The sequence below is a fragment of the Triturus cristatus genome, chromosome 4_1, assembly GCF_964204655.1.
Source record: "Triturus cristatus chromosome 4_1, aTriCri1.1, whole genome shotgun sequence".
Classification (NCBI taxonomy): domain Eukaryota; kingdom Metazoa; phylum Chordata; class Amphibia; order Caudata; family Salamandridae; genus Triturus; species Triturus cristatus.
The window spans coordinates 143,787,644-143,803,410 of record NC_140585.1 but is presented as its reverse complement, the minus strand read 5'-3'; the positions used below and the strand labels follow the sequence as shown (position 1 = coordinate 143,803,410).

The 15,767-nt window shown below is 47.9% G+C and overlaps 3 non-coding genes across 3 annotated transcripts; 1 reads left to right on the top strand and 2 right to left on the bottom strand.

Moving 5' to 3' along the window:
• The first annotated feature begins 10,567 nt into the window (after positions 1–10,567).
• On the top strand, positions 10,568–10,640 carry TRNAF-GAA (transfer RNA phenylalanine (anticodon GAA)). The gene has a single exon. It is a non-coding gene; the product is annotated as a tRNA-Phe (tRNA).
• Positions 10,641–14,599: 3,959 nt separating this feature from the next.
• On the bottom strand, positions 14,600–14,671 carry TRNAQ-CUG (transfer RNA glutamine (anticodon CUG)). Its single transcript has one exon. It is a non-coding gene; the product is annotated as a tRNA-Gln (tRNA).
• A 737-nt stretch (positions 14,672–15,408) lies between these two features.
• Positions 15,409–15,480, bottom strand: TRNAE-UUC (transfer RNA glutamic acid (anticodon UUC)). The gene has a single exon. It is a non-coding gene; the product is annotated as a tRNA-Glu (tRNA).
• Between the last annotated feature and the right edge of the window lie 287 nt (positions 15,481–15,767).

Sequence of the window (15,767 nt, the reverse complement as noted above, 5' to 3'; positions counted from 1 at the left end):
CGCGACACAGCATTTGCAGGGATACAGAAGGGTCCCAGCGGATCCACCAAAGGGACTACAGTGAAACATGTGCACAGAATCTGGTAGTCCGACACCATTACTGGTTTAAGTATCAAGGGTCACAGGTGGATAGCAGGGACCGGGCATCTGTGAACAGTCGAAGGTTCAGCAAGCAGGGTAGGCTGCGTAAGTTGTCACTTCACAATAGGGTGCAGTGTCTAATAACGGACACCATACACTTATTCCCTCAAACCTGTTGTGACACCATTACTATGTTTGCCAGGGATCAATCGAAAAGAACAATGAAATTGTCTGGTCAATGTGGCGAAGTAATGCACCCTAGAATAAGACCACAAGGTGCAAATTAGCAACCAGTTGGGGACAGGTGAACCTTAGTGGTCTGCATTCAGCCCCCGGCTCCCGTGGCATGGAGCTCAGTTGAGGGAGGCGATGGAGCCTGCGCACAGGAGATTAATCTGCGCTATGCGCAAATTCACTGAGCAGAGGGGATTTGGCTTCATTAGACATGGGGGCTACACGCCAAATTCACAGGGTGCTTTGAGGACAATGGGGTGCATCTGTCCAGTATAAGCATAGACCTGTTCTTGCTGGATAAGGGGAGAGGCCCTATAAATAGCAAAAGATAAGGCCGCTACTACTGGTCAAAAGGACATTGCTTCAAAACATGAAGGCCACAATTTGCAAATTAAGCAACCAGTTGGGGACATGTGTACCGTGGTGGTCCGAGATCACTCCCCGGCTCATGTGGCAGGGAGCCGGATCAGGGAACGCAATGGAGGCTGCGTGCAGGAGAGTCTATAGCGCGATACGTAAATGCACCGAACAAATGGGGTTTGGCTTCATGAGACACGGGTTGTTTCATGCCAAATCCACAGGGTGTTTCGAGGACGATGGGGTACATCTCTCCAGAATAGGCATGGGCTTGTTCCTCCTGGATCTAGGGGAGGCCCTGGAAATAGCAAGATGTGAGTAGGAGCGCCGGCCTTGGTGGGGGGCTCTGGCTGCGATGGTCGCCACACCCAGGGCTGTGGCTGAGTTACAGGAGCACAAAGGGTGCTGAGGCCTAATATCCCCAGGAAGTCTGTGCCGAGGACCCTGGGGTGCGACGGCACCCCATCTGTCCTACGGGCGGTTGGAAATCTGTACAACCGGGGGTCGCTTGAATGCTCCGCCCCTTGTAGGTGGGGGCGTGAATACGGGGGTGGACCGATGGTTCACCGGAAGTGGGAGGGGCTATCCCCTCACCACAACCGCTAAGCACCGATTGGCTAAGGCCACGATGCAAGTTGGCCCATCGGTGGTAGGCTGCGAGGGGCGGCTTGCCTTTGGATCGACTGTAAGATAACCCACCATGTTGGCATATTTGGTATGCTAATAAACCTGTAGCAATTTTTCCCACCAAAAAGTTGTCTTGTCTGCTTATTTATGTTACCTGTATGTTGCTGCGGGAGGGCTGGTAAGTGTGGCCGATATTGGCACTATGCGGGCTGACCGACACGTCCCCGCAGGGGACCCTCATAAGAGGGCGGCCCCTTTAGTGCAACAGGATGGCACACTGGACAGCCTAGTGTCCGGTGACCCCTTTGGGGTCCCTTGCGTCACTTCCGGCCGAGGTGGGGGAAGGGGAGAGGTATATATGCCTCCCCCGCCCACCTTGTGGCCTCTTTGTCCCTCACCCTGACGCCGTTTCCCTCCCTACCGCTTACCTGGCGTAATAAGGGTGTGGGGAAGGTTCTTCTAATCCTCTTTATTAGTGTTGCAGGCGGAGTTACAGGGCGATCCAGAGGTGGAAAGGTACTCAGGGGTACCCTCTTCAGGAGAACAAAGGGTGCTGAGGCCTAATATCCCCAGGAAGTCTGTGCGGTGGACCCTGGGGTGCGACGACGCCCCGTCTGTCCTACGGGCGGTTGGAAACCTGTACAACCGGGGGTCGCTTGAACGCTCTGCTCCTCGTAGGGGGGTCGTGAGTAAGGGGGTGGACCGATGGTTCACTGGAAGTGGGAGGGGCTATCCCCTCACAACAATCGTTAAGCACCAATTGGCTAAGGCCACGATGCAAGTTGGCCCATCAGGTGGTAGGCCGCGAGGGGCGGCTTGCCTTTGGATCGCCTGTAAGATAACCCACCATGTTGACATATTTGGCATGCTAATAAACCTGCAGCAATTTTTCCCACCAAAAAGTTGTTTTGTCTGCTTATTTATGTTACCTGTATGTTGCTGCGGGAGGGCTGGTGAGTGTGGCTGATATTGGCACTATTCTCTCTGCCACTCTATTGTCTTGCCCATACTCCCCGCATCACCCAAAGTAGAAATGGAGGAGGCTCCTTCTCCCAAATCACAGCAAAGACCTGGAAATGCCTCCCCAAGCACCTCCAACCATCACCTCACTTCCGAAATTATGAATGCCCCTCAAAAGACCTGGCTGTTCGAATAAGCCTCTGGCATCTGCAACCACCTGGATACCCTATCAGGTGATTAGCTGCGCTTTATAAATTCTAGTTGATTGAAAGATTTGTAAAAGATTCCATTATAACAAGCTAAATACATTCATTGTTTGAGCACGCAATTCAAAATCAGGTATGACACCTATATCCAAGAAAGAGAAGCATATTAAGGTGTGTCTATATGTTTCACAAGATAACAACAACATACGTGCAACGGATGCAGATTAAGAAAAATAATGGCCAATTTAAGATTTGCTAATTGCAGGAGCTCTGAGCTCTTTCCCAATCCTTAAGGAATGGCGAATTAAGCCAATAATAGGATGACAGATGGGTTCAGATGCTAAACATTGTAGCATTTTAAGGCTCTGGCGAGCCAATCTACAATTGTAGATGGTAAAATAAGACGTAGGGATTGAACTCTAGAGACTGTAAAAAAAATGCAAAAAACATTAAAAAACTCAACGTGAATTGCAAGCTGATGTTATTCCAGGGACATCGGCCCAAAAATGGGAACCAACTACTCTGCTGTGGGAAGGCGACCACAAATAAACAGAAGACAACCTGTGGTGAGTTAAATTAAATCTATTGTACTGATTGGCAATCCACACTAAATAAAGTTCCATCCACTCTACTGTGGTTATCTCCATAAGGTAACGTACAGTGTCCATAACCTGCGACTTGTTATACCTTTTCAGATTGCTATATGACTGGAAAGGCGCGGGGATATATCATTTTAAATTCACATTAATCTCAGTAGGGGAATTAAAAAGCTGGGTGCTCCCAAATCTATAAAGGACTTCCTGACATATACTAGCCATACAAGACTGTTGCTATGATCAAGATTTATGCAATCTGCCAATACGCGTTGAGAGAAGTTGGTAAATGGAGAACTCCAAATTTTAGCCCATAATAATAAAGGTGCTATTTTGATCGTATCTTCGATGTACGGGAGGCCAACCTCGGTGTGTGTAATGACAGAGGCGGTGCTATTAGGAACAGCCAACAATCTGGAAAGAAGTTTGTTTTCAGATATTTGTAATCAATCATAATTGGCGTACGCCCAAACCCCAACCCATAGATACCCAATGAAATGCATTTTGCTTTGCAAAGGGAGATGAGATCTTTCACCAGTTTTTCTAACGAAACCAAAGATGACCTCAGCTGTACTGATCATTTAATCTCCTTCCTGTTCCAGAAGTTTACCCCATTTTAAATTTGCGGTAAAAAAAACCAATGGTTCGGGTGTGGCCAAAAGGTCCAATAATAAAGTGATCCTAAGGAGAGCACTTATGGTTAGAGAGTTGAAGATTTATTATTTTAAAGGAGCAAAAAAATTAATAATGTACATAGGGACATAAGTCAGTTCATGTGAAACATTTATTTCCACAACAATAGAACTCAGGTGCTCACACAATAAGTGAAAGGCGTGACGTGCAGAGTGATGGTAAAGTTTCAAATAACGGCATCGCATTGACATCAATAGTGTAAAACTCCTCAGGCAACTTTATAGAATAGGAAGAGTTTTGTTGTAAAGGGTCATCGGCGTTTCGATCTCAACTGTTCGAGATATGTTTAGTTAAAGTCATATTGGCAGCAAATCTTTAAGCGCAACTTATACAGCTGACCCTGCCTTTCAAGTTTACACACACGTGATATTCTCACGCTCGTACCTTCAGCAAATTAATCTGGGTGAACTCGTCCACCCTCAGCTGTTTTCTGAAGCCCTCAATTGCTCTTCCTACGCTACGAATAATTGCATCAATTCAGCTTGCTCACCCGTTATATGTCCTGATGATGATCTTGAACAGTTGAGATCGAAACGCCGTTGACCCTTTACAACAAAACTCTTCCCATTCTATAAAGTTGCTTGAAGAGTTTTACACTATTGTTGTCAATGCGATGCCGTCATTTTAAACTTCACTATCACTCTCTGCACGTCACGCCTCTTTCACTTATTCTGTAAGCACCTGAATTCTATTGTTGTGGAAATAAATGTTTCACATGAACTGACTTATGTCCCTATGTACATTATTAATTTTTTTGCTCCTTTAAAATAATGAATCTTCAACTCTCTAACCATAAGTGCTCTCCTTAGGATCACTTTATTATTGGACCTTTTGGCCACACCCGAACCATTGTTTTTTTTACCGCATATTTCACCCCAGGTTCACGTATTGGGGTACCCTTGTTTTTCTTAAAACCCATTTTAAATTTGCATCACAACAAAATTCCTAGATAGTTGAAATTTGGCACTTTTGTACTATCCATTGTAAATCTTTGTGTGCGCGTGTTTCTGGGACCAAAAGTCTAAATAACATATTTTTTGTGGCTGGCCCTTAATTTCAAGTTTAACATAAAATCAGTAAATGTGTCCAACAGGAGCTGAAGCCCATTTGTTGTGGGCGATAGCAGCACGGTATCGTCGGCATACATTAATACAAGCAAAGACCAATATCCTATCCTGGGGAAATCGTTGCCCTTTTGCTGAAGAATTGGTTAAAGGGTATTAATAGAAAAAAGAAAAGAGGCTAAAATGCAGCCCTGCCTGGCACCCTCGTCAGCGTTAAAGGTGGGTGTACATTCCCGGTCGTAGCAGGAACGTACCTGTGCTATGGGTTCCCAGTGTAAGCGCTGAAGGAGTTCAATCAGACTCACATCCACCCCAGCCCGGCTCATAAGGTCCCACAACCGACCCCAATCCACGAGGTCGAACGCACTAGACGAGTCTATGAAGGCAAGATGTAGGGAGCCTAATTCGACATTCAAAAATATACACAGCACCTCCTTCTTCCAAAGGAAGAGGCCTTCAGTTGTGAACAGTTGTAAATCCGTCCACTCCGGAACATCATGAAGGGAAAAACATATAATGTAATAATGTTACTGTGCAAGCAAGACCATAGAGCTACTGACCTGTGTACAATCAATCAAGTAATGGACAGTGGCGGCTCCTGCGCTATGGCGAAGGAGCGTCGCCCCACTGCTTTCAAGCAGTGCGAGAAGCAAAAACATAAAATAATAATAACTTTTAGTTATTATCATTTTATGTTTGTGCTGCTTTGCGGGCGGGCGGGGCTGCTCTGCTCTGCGAGCATGGCAGTGGATGAGTGGTTTTCCCACTCCTAAGTGCGCAATGACTGTTTGGTCGGCTCTCTCGGGTCGCCCACACCAGTCATCTTCACTTTCACACTTCTCTATGCAGGCTGCATTACAGCCTGCATGGAGCACATGGCCTCCCCTCCAGCCCCTGGCTGAGCGCTGTCTAATGGTGCTCAGACCAATCACAACGCTGCATTGCAGCGTTGTGATTGGCTTAGGGGAGGGAGCCTGGCTGCCTGCTTCCTGAACGCCCGCCTCCCCACCCGCGAGCCATGCCGGCCGCCAGTGGTAATGAAGGTCACATTTGAGGCTTCTCGTGCACAGGGAGGGGGAAAACACGTTAGTGTCTGTCACTGTGCCTCACATGCATTTGATATGTGCAGTTTGAACACACCAGTAGGTCCACGCCTTCTTATGTCAAGCTTAATATTTTTGCTTTTTTAAACACAGTAAAGCATTCCAGTTGCGACTCTCTGGTATTAATGTAACCACAGAATGTTTAATTGTGGTATCTGCTCCCACAATTGCATAACAGTACAGTCGATAACACTGCAAAACTACACCAGAGCCAGTAACACTGCATGACCACAGCCGAGCCAACAACACTGCACTACTACAGCAGAGCTGAGCCAGAAATAATCTTAACAGAGCTAATAACACTGCATACCAACAGCAGAGCTAACACTGCATGGCTACAGCAGAGCTAATACTGCATGACTACAGCAGAGATAACACTGCATGACTACAGCAGAGGTAACAGCGCATGACTACAGCAGAGGCAGTAATAACTACAGCGGAGCTAATAACAGTGCATAACCACAGCAGAGATAACACTGCATGACTACAGCTGAGTCAGTAACACTGCATGACCACAGCAGAGATCACACTGCATGACCAGCAGACCCAGAAATAACAACAGCAGAGCTAGTGACATGACATAACCACAGTAGAGAGCTCATTCACCTCGGATGTCTCCGAGTAAACTATGATCACCCATGGACAACAGACACCCCCTGGCAGGGGAGTTAACTTTCCTTTTGGACCCTACACTTACCACTTGCAGAGTCCCCCAGGGGTCCTCCCTCAGCCCTACACTCAATGTCTACATGGCTCCGCACGCCCCAACGGCAGAACCTACGGACTCAACATTGTGTCATACGCAGACACCCAACTCATCCTCTCCCTATCCAACGAACACAACACCGCCACACACAACTTTCGAGAAGACATGGAAGCCGTCGCCAAATGGATGAAAAACAACTGCCTACAAGTAAACACCAACAAAACTGAAGTACTCATCATGGGTCCAAACCCCGATGCCTGGAACGACACCTGGTGGCCCCCCGACCCTTGGAAGCCCGCCTACCCCCATGGACCACGCCCGCAACCTGGGAATCATCCTGGACTCAGAGCTCAAAATGGACCGCCAGATCAACTCCGTCTCGTCCTCCTGCTTCAACACCCTCCGCCTCCTACGTAAGACCTTCAAATGGATCCCCCTCGAACACAGAAAGACCGTCAATCACGCCCTGGTCACCAGCAGGCTTGACTACAGCAACGCACTCTATGCCGGAATAAACAAAAAACACTAACCCGCAAACTACAGAACATCAACAATGCTGCCGCAAGACCGGTCCTCAACCTGCTAAGACACTGCCACATCTCCCAGCACCTGCTCACACTCCACTGGCTCCCCATCGAAGCTAGAGTCACCTTCAAGATGCTCACACACACTCAAAAGGCCCTCCATGACACTGGACCAGCATACCTGAACAGCCGACTCAAATTCCACGCACCCCAAAGGACCGTACGATCAGCCCAGCTCTCTCACGCTGTGCTCCCCTGCACCAGGAAGACCAGATCAGCTGGCCGCTCCTTCTCCTTCCTCGCGGCCAGAGCCTGGAACGCCCTCCCTCTCCACCTCAGACAGACAACATCTTCCCCTTCTTCACAAGAAACCTTAAAACCTGGCTCTTCGACAGACCGCCTCCTTGATGGACTGGAACCTGCGAAATCCCCCTCCCCCAGCGCCTTGAGAGCCTCACGGGTGAGTAGTCGCGCTTAACAAACACCTGATTGATTGATTGATATAAGTAGACGCCCCCTGGCGGAGACTGCAGACATTGCACTTATATGTGCTCCATGAACACTGATGCCCTTTCACGCTGCTCTGGAGCAAACACCGTCTGCCCCTTTCCTGGCCGGGCGTTATCTCTCATTAGTGTCATACCGTGATGTCACAACCAGGTACTGTCTTTGGTCTTTATCAGACTAGTGTGGTGTTTATCAGCCCAAAAATACGCAACACCTCTGCTGCGGACCCATTGATAATGTAGAAAGAACCCTTTTTGTATCTTCCTCATAAAAGCCCTTCAGGCTCGGGTGAAATAAGGACTGAGCTTTTATAAACTTGACAGACTCAAGGTGTGATCCTCTCACACAGTAATCTGTGCGGAGGTGGGTGGTGGGCGTTTCCTTTCTGCAGTTTTGGATAAAAAGAAGCAGGTATTTGGTAAAAGCAGATTATCTGGGTCAGGAGGCCCTGGCATGGAGAGTCCTTCGGGAGTCTGAGGCGGAGTTTCATGTAAAAATAAAAATACATACGCACTATACAGAACTGGGTACTCTATATTTAATTACATAGGATTCCTACACCTGTCAGCAGGCTCGTTGGTCTAGGGGTATGATTCTTGCTTTGGGTGCGAGAGGTCCCGGGTTCAAATCCCGGACGAGCCCTTCAGCTCTTTTTCCTAAACTCACTCATGTTTAAAGTCACTTTTCGAGAAATGGAAAAGAGAGGAATAAGGAAAGATGATTTGGGAAAAACCTGGGTGGTTTTGGATTTGAATCCGAGACCTGCCCCACTGAGAGTAAGAATCTGAGCCCAGAGCTAAGTGACATCCGCAGGAACAGCTGGAGGAAGGGGGGGGGGAGGGGAGGATGTTTTAAGGGGGGAGGAGGCGGGGAGGCAGCGCCCGCCACATCAGCAGCGAGGGGGCAGGGATGTTACGTGCAATGAACATTACATGGGGTCTGCTGCCAACGCGTTAAAATCACACTGGGGCTCAGCAGGGTGAGCCGTGGGCGTGCACACGAGAGTGAGACACCCAGGGGAGTGTGAGGGGGTTGTGAGACACCAGCAGCAGGGCTCAGGGCAGGCCCCACCCCCCTGCACATGTCTATACACATGCATACATGGGGGCGGAGGAGAGGGGAGATAAAAGGGAAGGGCTGACCTAGTGAAGGAAGAGGTAAGACATCTGTGAGGCCGGTGACACCGAGAGGTGACGCCCGAATCACCCGGTGATTGAGGTCTGACGGGTCGGACACCGAACAGACCCTGATGAGAAGGGGGTGGATGGACTGATTGAGGTCTGACGGGTCAGACACCGAACAGACCCTGGTGAGAAGGGGGTCGGTGTGGAAGGACTGATCAGAGGGGCACCGGAAGGTAATAGGAGTGAAGGGAGTGATGGAGGTCTCTCTGAGGCAGTAGCGTAACTAAACGTGAGGGGACCCCCCTGCAAGATATGCTAAAGGGACCCCCTCCAGTATGGGTAAGCCTTTGTTACGCCCCTGCTCAGAGGGGCACCAGGAATGGGAAGGGGGTCGGTGTGGAGGGAGTGATTGAGGTCTGACAGTTTAGACACCGAACAGACCCTGGTGAGAAGGGGGTCGGTGTGGAAGGGCTGATTGAGGTCTGACGGGTCAGACACCGAACAGACCCTGGTGAGAAGGGGGTCGGTGTGGAAGGGCTGATTGAGGTCTGACGGGTCAGACACCGAACAGACCCTGGTGAGAAGGGGGTCGGTGTGGAAGGGCTGATTGAGGTCTGACGGGTCAGACACCGAACAGACCCTGGTGAGAAGGGGGTCGGTGTGGAAGGGCTGATTGAGGTCTGACGGGTCAGACACCGAACAGACCCTGGTGAGAAGGAGGTCGGTGTGGAAGGGCTGATTGAGGTCTGAAGGGTCAGACACCGAACAGACCCTGGTGAGAAGGGGGTCGGTGTGGAAGGGCTGATTGAGGTCTGACGGGTCAGACACCGAACAGACCCTGGTGAGAAGGGGGTCGGTGTGGAAGGGCTGATTGAGGTCTGACGGGTCAGACACCGAACAGACCCTGGTGAGAAGGAGGTCGGTGTGGAAGGGCTGATCAGAGGTGCACCGGAAGGTAATAGGTGTGGAGGGAGTGATTGAGGTCTCTCTGGGGGGCACCAGGAAGGGAGGGGCCGGGGTTAGGGCGGTGCAGTTTTATCTGCTCGGATTTAGTTGCGCTTTGGGAAGAGTCACGGTGTTGATGACGTCACTGCTTAAAATGCCAGCTCCATGTCTGGTCTTCACTGCTGGCAGGAGAGCCGCGACCCCCAGCGAGGCTTCTTCTGACAGTGTAAGGGTGGAGGTGATGGGGGTGAGTGAGACCCCTGAACCTGGCGATGAGACCCCTGAAGCTGGGAGGAGACCCGTGAACCTGGGATGAGACCCCCGTCATGTGCGTCAGCCCGGCTGAGACAGCCTCGCGGGCTGGCGTCCGTCTGATTGCAGCCGCACCCGAGTACTTAACAGGTCTTTAAAAGACCATTTACTCGTCAATGAGGCTTTTGTTGTGTGTTCACCCCTTCTTACAGCCACTCTCCCTATGGCTGGAAGACTTAGCCCCCCCGAAATCTTTTTCAGCCCCCCCCCGAAATCTTTTTCAGCCCCCCCCCGAAATTTTGCTCTAGTTGCCCGCCTGATGTCTGGTCTTCACTGCTGGCAGGAGAGCCGCGACCCCCAGCGAGGCTTCTTCTGTCAGTGTAAGGGTGGAGGTGATGGGGGTGAGTGAGACCCCTGAACCTGGCGATGAGACCCCTGAAGCTGGGAGGAGACCCGTGAACCTGGGATGAGACCCGTGAACCTGTCGCTGAGACCCGTGAACATGGGAAGAAGCACTTTGAGCTCTTCAGTGATGTACAGAACGTTCATGGTGTTTTCACGAGCTTTAGTCACAGCTCGGTAATCAGCGAGGCCGAAATAGCTCAGTTGGGAGAGCGTTAGACTGAAGATCTAAAGGTCCCTGGTTCGATCCCGGGTTTCGGCAGATGTCTTTTGTTGTCAATTATAAATTGTATGAAATTAACATTAGTGAATGCTATTATAATTAATGTTTTTTAGTTCAGAAATAAAAAATAGTGAATTAAAGCAGATCAAAGTGGATCGAAGGAACCAATGGAAAATAAAGAGAGGCAGAAATAAAGAGCAATGAAGGAGTGGGAGGGAGAGTGAAAGATGGGAGAAGAAGAAGGCAGGGGAAAAGAAGGATGTAAGAATAAAGCTAGGAAGGGCAGAGGGAGAGGGGAGGAGGAGTATGTAACAGAGGAAACAAGGGTGAAGGAAGGGAAAATAACAAACATGACCAAGAAAGGAAAAGAGGCCAATGAAACTATTTCACTGTGCAATTTCTAGGACGCAAATGCGTCAATATCTTACGCCTGTCTCACGGCAGGCGTAAGACTGACACAGGCACATTTCACATGGGACTTGCCCATGTGTAATGACCCATTGCTGGAGTTGCGTCACTTTTGTGACACACTCTAGCAATGCATCATTTTTGTGCCTCCAGATACGTCAGAAATACTTACGTATCCGTAACTCCTTGCGACATGATGCATCATACTGTAAATATGACGCATCATTGGTGTCGCAAGGAGGGCGCAATGAAAAGTGACGCATCGTTGTTTTCTCGCAGTGATGCGTCACTTTTCATAAATGAGGTCCTCAGTCCCCAAGTCCTAAAATGGCTGCAGACACATCTTTTTTTGATGTTGTGGCAGCCAATCAGATATTATCTCTGGATCTGTCTGCTCCGCGAATCCTCCTCGGATGTGATATACACTTACATTTGTAACCTCAATTTCTCAAAAACTACTGAACAGATTTACACAAAATCACAAAAATTACGCTTTCTGACACAAGATCTTGCTTTCTGCCAAATTTGGTGTAATTTTGTTTTTCAGGTTTTGCGGTATCACTGTTCCATTGTCCTATTAAAAAATAAATAGGGAAAACATGTTTTGGGACCCACCTTTCAATGAGCTGAAGTGGATGAGTTTTTTTATTTAAATTTTGTAAAGATTCAGCAAACTTATAAGCAAACCAAAAATACTTTTCCTATGCAACAGTAGACCTAACTATAACTACCCAGGGGCATCTGTGACTGGGTAATATATAAGAGATAAAGAAGTGCTCAGACAGCAGGCATTATGACGTCAGAGCTCGACTGTAATAACCTTTTAATAGTTGAGTTCTGCCATCTTCTCTTTATGTACTGTAACTTTGTGTATCACAAGATGCTGATTTTAAAGAAAGTAGTGACATCCATTTATACAGGGTTCACAGAATCCCATGTAATATATTGTTTATATATTCATAGAAAAGACAAAGGTTAACGTGACACAGAAATTCACTAATTATAGTTCACTCAAGGACCTATAACTTGCGCACCCGCCATGCACAGTGTTGTCGTCTATGATGTCAGTTCAGATGTCATCAGTGATGTTATCATTGATGTGATAGAACCTGTCATGAGTGATGTAATATGTGAGGTCATAAACAGTGTGTTGCGAGGGCGTTTTTAACTGATATTTTGACATAACTATAACATCCCTTTAACCTTTGTTTTTTCAGGGAATTTCTAGAATGTTTTGTAACGTAAATAATATTTTATTACCATACATTAGTAGGCCTACCTCGCACCTCGCGCCTCGCACAGCCTTCAGCCGTGCGCGGCGCTAAGGTGGCCGTATGGCCTGGCTTGTTATGTGAAATGCATGAGACTAAATAATGATGTCACATCACGTAATTGAGATTGTGTTTGGATAAAAATCCTATTGTGGCACCTTTGGGAACAACGTGATCCAACGGAACGCAAAAATGTGATCTAACAGAAGACAAGTGCATGCTATTTGCATCGCAGGCAATGCTGCATTACTTTTTACAGCGCAAAATACATCCTCTCATGAAAATAATGTGCAAAATGCCGAACTGGCACCTCAAACAATTTTGCGTAATATTTTTGGAATTTTTCATAATTTTAGGAATACAAATGACTCAAATTTTTCCATGACAACTGTTATTCTGATAATTTTTGTTTCTGTCTGTTTGATGGCTACCCTCACCTTTTTTCTAGCAATCTCTGTTTCTTTCACTGTCTCCCCTCTCAGGGAGGCTTTACCCGCTGCCCATAATGTTTGTGCTGAATCCACCGAACTCTCCTTCTTGTCTGAATATGTTGCCCAATGTGATCGGAATTTAATTTTGTGTGCAGGAAGTTTGTAAACGACAGATTCATACGTCATGAGTGCCCCTGCCTATCTCCAGTTGGGTCATGTCATGATATGTCATTAGTAATAATGGATGCTTCCGTGAATCTTGGTAGGGGTGTCGCTGGTAGTAGAAAGCGTTGATACATCAGCCTGTTCCTCGGACACACATGGTAAATATGTATTTACATTTTATTTACAAGCCCCTTGTTAAAAGTGACGCACCGGCGGCGCAGGGTGCTTGTAAATAAGCCCCTATTCTCTTTTTACAGGGTGTAGCATCCTCCATGGGTTGCTAGGGGACGGTCAGTCTTGACATCTCCAGACAGTGGGGCATATTATCAAGCACAGCGTTAAAATTATCGTCACTTTAGTGGCAGAAAACTGCTGCTAAAGCTGCGATTATGGGCTTGATAATAAGCCGCAGAGAATTCCCATAGAATCCCATGTTGACACCAGAACCTGGGCTTCTATTGGAATTCTCTGCGGCATATTATCAAGCCCATTATCGCCGCTTTAGCAGCAGTTTTCTGCCGCTAAAGCAGCGATAATTGTAACGCCGTGTCTTGATAATATGCCCCAGTGTCTCTCTTTGTCATGGGTAAGTCTATTCTGCCTGATCCGTCCATCAGGGGCCCAGGGCCATTTTCCAATGAAAATATTGCTTTAGATGCATCGGCTACCTTATTTTTACGGTTAGCGTAATCATTGGCCCACTGCCATTAGAGCGCTTTACGTGAGGAACAGATTCAATTTCAGTTTTTTTGGCCAACAGTTTTGGTGGAATTCATATGTTGGGTAGTTACCAAGAATGTGCAGGAATAAAAGAAAGAACATTTCTAATTTATATCTCGTAATACTTTATTAAAGCCTTTCTTTTACACACTGGTTTGCCGTTTGTGTGTCTCCTTGTGAGTTATGCGGCGTGGAGTCAAGTCCACACTATGCGTGTTACTGCTGTGCAGCCACAGGAGAAAGGTGTCCACACAGACACAGGAATTATAATAAACCACCCGTGTGGAGCATCACGTGACGCCCAGCACCGCCTAAAGATAATGGGGCATATTTACAATAACTGGCGCATCCCTGCATATCAGCAGGGTTGCGCCAGTTATTGTGCGCCGCAGCTCCGCCACCATGGATGCGCCGCATTTACAATGAGGCGCACCATGGGGCAAAAACGGCACAGATGTGTGACGCATCTGTGCCGTAAAAGTGGCGCATTGCTGGAGTTGCGTCGCAAGCGCGACGCAGCTCCAGCAATGCTCTGGGGGGCCCTATCTTGTTAATGCTGCGTCAATCCTTACTCCTGCTTCAGGCAGGCGCAGGGTTTTGACGCAGCATGGGCCTAAAAGTGACTGAGGGAAATCTTGTAGATTTCACTCAGCCACTTTTAGGAGGCATTCCTGCGCCGGAACGCCCCCCCCTTGCGCAAGAACGCCTACATGTGGAGCAGGTCTTTACAACGTGACGCATCTCCCAGATGCATCACCTTGTAAGTACCCGGAACCATGGCGCAGGATTTGCGCCGCCGCTGCGTCACAAAAGTGACGCAACGTCGGCGTAAATGAGGCGCAAGGGGCTTGTAAATCTGCCCCAATGTATATATGTCCACAGAGACCAGGAGGATGAAAACAGGAAGGGAGGGGTCATCTGAGAGAGAGAAATGACCTCTCTGGTCACTGCTCAATACCTAGAATATTATAAAAACAAATGAAGAAAATAATAAAGAAAACTCAGGTCCCACCGAGATTTGAACTCGGATCGCTGGATTCAGAGTCCAGAGTGCTAACCATTACACCATGGAACCGCCCGCGCACTGTAACGGTCACATTTACGTCATCTAAAGACACAGGCTGCAGCTGTCGGTCACTTGTAGACTTTCCATTGGTCAGCAGTGTATGTTAAACGCGCCACGAAAGAAGTCTATTTCAAAATTAAACCCTTAAAACACGACACAACAAACTTGTTTACCCAAACACACGGAAAATGACACATTTGGGGCATTAAACTGTCCTTTTAGGGCAGTACTCTCACTTGCTCTGAGTTGGTGTAATGCGGAAACTTCCTACATCTTAATCTTCTAGAAATCAACACAGAGCAGGTTTAATATCATAAAACAGTCTCTAAAACACAAGGCACGGGATTAATGTCAGAAACAGAGTCTGAACCCGCCTCTTCAGTAGCACGGGCGGAGCAGGAAATAAACAAGCATTTTCCACGGTGAGAGCACGGGAAACTGGTGCTTTGTAATCCACGCGCTATTCATATATAACCTGTACTCTTTGTTGTGCAAATAAAAGACAAACAACGAATAACGCTTCCTAGTATTAATCTGACGTTCATTCCTCCGGGTCATTAATATACAGCACCTGTGCAGTAAGGGCTGTGGCGGGAACAAGAGCTGTGGGGTCGTGCGAACTTCAAAGGGCTTTAGACTGATAGCAGCGGAAGAGAAAGAAGGGAAATGTATTAATATTTAGGGGCTTTTAGGTTTGTAGGAAATAAGAGAAAGTTTATTAAGTTCCTATAGTAAAATGAGCGATCTTCCCATACCGGGAGTCGAACCCGGGCCACCTGGGTGAAAACCAGGAATCCTAACCGCTAGACCATATGGGAGACTGCATGACGCTGGCACAGCTCAGTTTCTGTGATCTGTCTAACCTGTTAGACTCCACTCTCAGAGTCTCTACACTTCAAGTCACACTGCCACCCTCAGGGTCTGACAATCAATGGGGTAACATGCACCCCACTCCTGACAAACAAATCGATGGAATGAGGGGTCATGATTTGTTCAACCACCTGCTCACTGTCTCATTATTTACAACCCTGGACCTTCTCCAGACACAAAGCCCAGGGCAAGAGGACAGCAGCAGCCCCCGCATTGCCTCTTATTGCCCCCCCCT